The following is a 6,000-nucleotide window of genomic DNA, read 5'->3' on the forward strand; positions in this document are numbered from 1 at the left end:
ACAGAACAGACACAGAGCTCAAGTGTGGGGCTTGTGCGTATGGTGGGGAAATCCTCATCTACACTCCACGTTCTCACAGTCATAGAAAGGAATGGGTGAGTGGACAAGTGTAGGAATGACGCAGCTCTCTTGGACTCAGAGTGCCTCAGAGTACTTTCACCTGAAAAAAGAAATAACTGTTTCATACAGTGCGCTTCTATCTTGGAGAAAACCTGAAACACCGACTCATTTAAATCTCTGGGAAAAGGCAAGGGTGCACAGCCAACGAAGAAATAGTCACCGAAGGTCAATGCCTGGCCCTTGAACCCTGACTTGCTGGCGACCTGAGTGGCTTCTGTTGCCCCTTCCTCTTCTTCTTTTCCCCATTTCAAGCTAGACTGGAAATAGAAAGACTAGAATGGCTTTGAACTCCTAGTCTCCCGCTCCTACCTCCCAGTGCTGTATTTTACGCATGAAGCAATGGTCCCGATTTTATGAGGCCCGGGATTGGACCCAGGGCCTCACGCCTGCTAGGCAAGAGTCTGTCAACTGACTTACACCCTCAGTTCCCCAGTTCCCCTCTAAGCTGTGATCTCACTCTGATAGGAACAAGATGCTGTGTCCCCATGTCTCTTGTCTCTGTGCTCCTGAAGTTCCATGCCAGGAGGCTCAACCGGATGATGGAAATCCTCACCCCACCCCATTGCGATGCAGGGAGTTCACATCTTAGTGAGTACAAAACCAGAACAAACACAGCCAAGTCGCAAGGAGTGGGGGAAGGATTTACGACTGGCAGCAGGCAAGGAGAGCATCCAAGTCATTCAAAATCAATGCCTTCTCAAATAAAGAGCGCAGGACCTCATCCAGGAAGCCTGTATACCTTTGCACAGTGGCGGAGTCGGTCCTGAGCAGGCTCATTTTAAGGTCATGAGTGGAAAAGTGGCCCTTACCTGGAGACTTGGTGTCTAAAGAAACCCCAATACAACTGATAAAACTGAAATAGCTTACAGAAAGGCTAGTTTTCTTGAAGCTACCTCAGGAGGAATGTTATAAAGCAACAAATAAAATATGCTTACCGAGGGCCAGGTCATTTGTAACCTTGAGGTAAGCCTTATCAGCACACCTTTCTCATCCCTAAATCCGAATGATACACCCCATATGCTCACTTTGTAATTTTATCTACAAAGGAAAAAAATTTAACCTAAGATAAATAAGTAAATTAGTTCATATACTTTAGCTTAAATTCTGAACTGCTCGATTTTTAAAATTTTATCTTATGTGCATTGCTGTTTTGCCTGTGTGCATGTCTGTGCGAGGGTGTCAGGTATCGGAGCTACAGACAGTTGTGAGCTGTCATGTGAGTGCTGGGAATTGAACCCGGGTCCTCTGGAAGAGTGCTGTTAGTGCTCTTAACCGCTGAGCCATATCTCCATCCCTGAACTGCTTAATTTTTAAACTTTGCTTAATTGTTAAAAGTTGATGTAAATGACACCCTTTGAATAATGTGGCTTAGAGAGCACGGAGTCTTGCACACAGCTATTGTGAAGACACTGAGGTGGGAGTAAAGCCCACAACCATCAGGTATCCTTTAAGTAATGTCCTTTTCCTCTCTCTCCCCACCCCCTCTCTCTGTACTATTCTTGTCTTTATTCAATGAACTTGATAGCTGTCTTTCCCTCTAATTTGTCTTGAAATTGTATAATGCAGTGGGGTCAAGGCTCTGGCTTTACCTGAATGGAAGCCATTGAAGGAGGGAGCTAAGGCGCCGAGCTGCAGCTTCGCCACCCTCAGGGTAGCACCTGTTTAAATGATAGGGACAGAAACACATCTGTGCGCATTCAACTTGTATCATAAAGTTGACATAAGTTGACAATAAGAATAAAAGGTGCTTTTGATACAGAACATGTTTTAATATAGGAATCTGCCTCTAATGCTGGTTAGTCTCACACCTCCCCACCCCTCAGTCATAGCCAGGAAACTCTATTGCAAGCTCAGGAGACTTAGGATAGCCTCGATTGCTCCGCCTCATGTGATTCCTACCTAGAGGCCCCGCACTGGGGAGAACAAACCAAGGAGGCCATGGGGCCTGCTGCCTCCTGTGCTTACCCACCCAGGAAAGGTATCTCCTGGGAAACAGGCAAGCACGCATCAGTCCTGTGATGCTGCTGCTGTGGGGTTGCCCAGGAAGGAAGAATGAAAGGCTCAGAGGTCTGCCTTGGGGGAATGACCTCATTCAGAACAGGATGTAGAGAATTTCCTTCACACTGAGTTCTGAGAAACATTGTAAACACATCTTGGGGAAAAATAAATAAGAGGGCGTTCAGAAGGCCACAGTGTTGGCAGCAATACACAAAAACACTGAACCCTTAGTTAACAGAGAACTGAAGACACAGAGAGCCAAGGAGAGTCCTCTTGGGATCAGCGTGTCTTGGGAGTTGGGGAAAGGGCTGCCGAGTGTTGTCTGTACCCATTCCGGAACAGTCAGGTGTGGGGTGCATGTAGGCTCAAAATTATTCCATCTGCATATAAATGGAATAACCGAGGGTCCACAGCCCATGGGCTCGAGAACAGCTAAGCACAGACTCTGGCCAAATACAGTCTAGGAACAACTAAAAATACACAACTTAAACCTGAGCAAGCACTTCCTGACAATCCAGAACACAAGGTCATGTCTCTTAGGGGCCAGAGAGAGGCTATGGAGCTATTTGTGACTGAAGTCAGGGGCAAATATAAACTTGATTTATAACAGATGACTCCAAGCCTCCCTTCCCTTTCCATTTCAGTGGCAAATGGTATCTAATTGGTCCAAGGGAGTAACCATACTATTGACCAATAAATAGCTTTTGCAGACCCAGGAGAAAGTGTGGGTAACCATGCTAAGAGATCAAAGGAAAAAAAAATTCAAATAGGGACATCAAAGGCTGAGCACTGTGGGAAAAAAAGGGATTGAATTCACAGAGCTAGTCCAGCCATGTCAGTAAACAGTGAATAAAGAAGCCAGGTATTAGGTGGGGGGAGGAAGGCAGAACCAGCACTCAGAGTTGCAACATGCAGCCTCCAGGACATCCAGGTGCTAAAAAAGAATTTTCAGACACACAAGGAAACAAGAAACTGTGATACATGATCAGAAGAGGAGGGCAAGAGACACGGCTGTTAAGAAGCCCCAGATGTTGACTATAGTTAACCAAGACTCCAAACCTTCCATTATGAATTCATCCAAGAAACTAAATAAACCATATTTAAAAACTAAAAAGAAAAAAAAATGTATGATGCAGAGAGATAAAGTCGGTGAAGAAGTTGTGAGAGAAAAGGATGGTGTTCTAGAGCATTCTGTGATTCATGTTAAAAAGTGCTCGGAACAGTAGATGTTACAAAGATAGAGGCAGATTAGTGGTTTAATAGGACAAACATGGAGGTGAGGCATGAGTCTTTTTTGTTTCGTTTTGTTTTTTTAGGTTTTTTTTTTCCCAGACAGAGTTTGTCTGTGTAGCCTTGGCTGTCCTGGACTCACTTTGTAGATCAGTCTGGCCTCAAACTCACAGCAATCCGCCTGCCTCTGCCTCCCGAGTGCTGGGATTAAAGGCGTGCGCCACCACTGTCTGGCTGAGGCATGAGTCTTAATGGTTCCAGAGATAGATTTCTTTTGGGGCGGGGGAGGGTGATGAATGTAATTATGAACTCAAGATAGAGATGAGTATAGTGAACTCAGATTATAAATACACTAAAGCCCATTTAACTGTAGGCTTTAAGTTGGTCATTTTTTCTGACAATGAATTATATCTAAATAAAGATGTTTAAGAAAAGTAAATCAAACTAACCAACCAACCAAGAACCAAAGATTTCTAAAAATATGTGGCTGATGAGAGACTGCAGTGATTTGAGTGAGAAATATCACCCATAGGCTTATGTGTTTGAACACTTGGTCTCCAGTTGATGGCACTCTTTGGGGAAGGTTATGGAACCTTTAGGAGATATGGCCTTGTTGGAGGAAGGACATCACTGGGGGTGGCCTTTGAGGCTTCATGACCTCACGTTACTCCTAGTGACCCCACCCCCTGCTGTTTCCTCTGTGCAGTTCCTGCTGCTTGCCAGGCCTTTTTTTTTTCTTTAATTTATTCAGATTACAACTCAATTGTTATCCCATCACTTGTATCCTCCCATTCCTTCCTCCCTTCCTCTTTCACCCTACTCCCCTCCCCTAGGCCTAAGACCAATGAAGACCTCCTCCCTCACTATATGGTCATAGGCTATCAAGTCTCATCTTGGTAGCCTGCTTATTCTTTCTTTGAGTGCCATCAGGCCTCCCTACCAAGGGGAGGTGGTCAAATATGGGGCACCAGAGTTCATGTCAGAGTCAACCCCTGCTCTCCACACAACTATGGAGAATGTCCTGTCCATTGGGTAGATCAGAGTAGGGGTTCGATGTTTACTACTTATATTGTGCCAGGCCTTCTCTTACGGTGGACTGTAGGCCTGTGGACCGTAGGCCTGTGCAACTGTAAGCTACGTGTGCCGTTTCTTCCTTAAGTAAGAGGTACACACTCACCCTTATTCCACATATGTTATTCCATATATATTTTATTTTCCCCTGACAGCACTATCTAACATCCTTCACTGGGTTAATGTCCCTGTGGTCACTGTCTTACAGTCTTCTGTTGGGCGTCTGTCTTTTGGCTTGAGAGATGAGTTGAATAGATCTTGCCTGCCTACTGCAGCCCTTCTGCCTTGCTTTCTGCCTTCACTCCTCACAGTCTTAGCAAACACATCCTCTATCGCAAGAAGTGTTCTCCTGCCCATCTGGGACGTGGGCTGTGCTAAGCACCAGGCTGACACCAACTTCTAGGCTTCCCCATTTACACACACACACACACACACACACACACACACACACACACACACACACACACACACCCCTCATAGGTGCTGACATTTGTTCAATGAACCTGCTCTTCATCTAGACTATGAAGTGTGTGCTTTCACCCATTAGAGAACCCCGAAGGGATTCCCAACTCCCCCAGACACAAACTACAGGACTCTTCCTTCCTGTTGCCCACACACTGGGGTCAGCTACAAGCCTGTTCTTCCTGGCAATAATCCTGTGGACCAAACATACAACTCAAATTCACTGTCCCCTCTGCAGCGGCAGGGTGGAACCCATGCCTGCCTGCTTGCTCTCGTCTCCCTTGTGTCCTTTCTTCCCCTTTCTTCCTTCCTCCCTATTTTGAGCAAACATTCATTTATCACCCATCCTACTTCCAGGTACCTAAGCATGGCTGAGCTTCTTCCCTGTGCTGTGTGGCTCTCTGAGGGGCCAGCCCCTCCCCGCCTAGGTCTGGGCCTACAGTGACTATTCCAGGCTACTCCCTGGCCATCCCTGCCACAGATGGTCATGGGCTCTCAGGCTCTTTTAGCTATCACCATCTACATGGACTCTGAACACTGCCCATACACTGGGGGGTGGGGGGTGGGGTTGGGGGCGGGAGAGCAGGGAGCCCTTAGTGATCCTTCTGGAAAGAGAGATGCTCTTCTGGTCAGCTTTCCTGGCAGTGAGCACAGAGTGGCATTGTTTCCTTGGGTGATTCTGAAATGTCTGTGGCCCAGCCCGGTCCCAGAGTATGCTGAGAATGCAACCCGCAGCCAGGCGGTTCTCACTGAAGCTTTCTTGCCCATATCTACCCTGAGCAATCTTGCTTATCCTACCGATGCGCCCCTGGGCCTTCAGCATTGGTAGGCTGCAACACAGACAAAATGCACCACAGGGTCCTTGCTTTGTTGTCTTCTGTTCATTTAGGGCTTAGCAAGTTGGGTTAGCAGCCTTGTGGAGAATGGAGCCATGGTCTCTTTCCCCAACCCTAGCCAAGAAGAAGGAGCCTTTGTTGATACCATAGGACAAGGCTTCATTCGTGCCTTCCTGGAGGTCTCCACAGATCTGGCCTGGTATACTACCTCAGGTACCACTGGGAAATGAGTAGCTGACCAGTGGAGACCCCGAGTTCCCTGCAGGAGCCATGGCTGTTAGGA

This window comes from Acomys russatus, chromosome 13, assembly GCF_903995435.1.
Source record: "Acomys russatus chromosome 13, mAcoRus1.1, whole genome shotgun sequence".
NCBI classification, from domain to species: domain Eukaryota; kingdom Metazoa; phylum Chordata; class Mammalia; order Rodentia; family Muridae; genus Acomys; species Acomys russatus.